This window comes from Sinocyclocheilus rhinocerous, unplaced genomic scaffold (assembly GCF_001515625.1).
Source record: "Sinocyclocheilus rhinocerous isolate Xijiao unplaced genomic scaffold, SAMN03320098_v1.1 C36749754, whole genome shotgun sequence".
In the NCBI taxonomy this organism is placed as follows: domain Eukaryota; kingdom Metazoa; phylum Chordata; class Actinopteri; order Cypriniformes; family Cyprinidae; genus Sinocyclocheilus; species Sinocyclocheilus rhinocerous.
In genome coordinates, this window is record NW_015785560.1 from 1 (window position 1) to 1,674 (window position 1,674).

General features: G+C 41.1%; 1 pseudogene; it reads left to right on the forward strand.

The window, feature by feature from the left end:
- The first annotated feature begins 3 nt into the window (after positions 1 to 3).
- On the forward strand, positions 4 to 1,596 carry LOC107736508 (DNA cross-link repair 1A protein-like; annotated as a pseudogene).
- Positions 1,597 to 1,674: the final 78 nt, after the last annotated feature.

A 1,674-nucleotide genomic window follows, 5' to 3' on the forward strand; every position in this document is an offset into this window, starting at 1 on the left:
GCTCTGCTGCTTTTGCGCTCTCCTAATACTGAGGATATCAAGAAAAAGAAAGGTTGGTCTCCTTCCATCAAAAGATCTCAATCCCAGAATTTTTCTCAGGAGGCGAGAATGAAGATTTCAACTCCGGTTAAAGCACATTGTGTTGACAATGCTGTTCAGATACAGATTAATGAAGTTAAAGCCAAGCTCTTTGAATGTAATGATGATGATTACATCTCCTACTCCCCACTCTCTGAACTTCCAGACTTGGATAGGGAGCACAGAACTCAAAAACCTAATATAGATTTTCATAGTACTGCTTTGCAGGAAGGTGAAAATGAGGTTGATGATGATTCTCTTAAACTGTTCAGTGATGAAGATGATGATCTGTTCTATGATATGCTGGACCAATATGAGACAGGGAACATGGAACACTCATTAGACACCTGTGAAAAACTGCAGACATCATTAGCACCCAATGATCACCTGACTACTTCTTCTACAGGTGTTTCTGATAGAACATTTCAGCTTGGACCTCAATCAATGGGAAAACACTCCACAACAAATCCTGACGATCCAAACTCCCAGCTACAATCACCTCAAAGTTTGGTATTAGAGCGTCTTTGGGACCGCATATCTAATCCTGTATGTGTCAACAGTTACATAAGCCAAGAGTTGACTTCCACCCAAACAGCCCTATCTATAACTCAGAAAACACTGTCTATGGCTCCTAGGAGAACTCAGACTAAGGCAGGTCCCTCTGGATTAAAGCAAACAGACATTGGGGTGTTTTTTGGCTTGAAGTCATTGAATGAAAAAAAGGCTGAGGAGGAAGTGAAGGCAATGGTCAGAGAGGGACCGATCAGCAAGGGTCGAGGAGAGTGAGGATTTCAGAAACTCAGGGGGAAGACGGCGTAGAAAGAGCAAAGCACCATCTGAAGTGTCCAGTGTCTCGCCTGCTGCAGAAGATGGTACGACTCGGCCCACGCAAACAGAAGGAAAGCAAGGAGGGAGGGCAGAGAGGCAGAAAAGATGGAACAGAGGAAGAGCGACAGATGGAGATCCCAAGGAGCCCAAGCGCTGTCCATTCTACGAGAAAATTCCTGGTTTGTGAACCGCTTTAATGCTTTTGTTTTGACCTACTTAATACCAATTGTTAAGATTGCATTAGCACTTTAATACTTCAGATCTTAATAGCTGTGCCAGAACTTTTTATGTACTAGATTGTGTGCATTTATTCTTTTACTCTCATAATAACTCTATTATTTTTTAGCTTGAGGGATAGTGTTTTGGTCTAATGTACTTTGGAGAATATAATATGCTTTTTCTCTATTCAGGAACTGGTTTTGCTGTGGATGCTTTTCACTATGGGGTTGTTGAAGGTGTCACAGCCTACTTTCTCACTCACTTCCACTCGGACCACTATGCTGGCTTGAAAAAAGACTCTGTTTTACCCATCTACTGTAACAAAGTACGTATCCCAACCTCATTGCACTTTAAAAATAATGAAAGCAGGATTTTTCTTGCTCTTCAGGAAACTGAAGAGTTCAATTTACTATGTAGAAATTCTCCGACATTCCCAACGAAAAGTTCCCTCCCAAGAAACTGATGGGATAGTTCACCCAAAAATAAAAATTGTCGTTTATTTACTCACCCTCATGTTCTTCCAAACCTTTATTAATTTCTTTCTTCTTT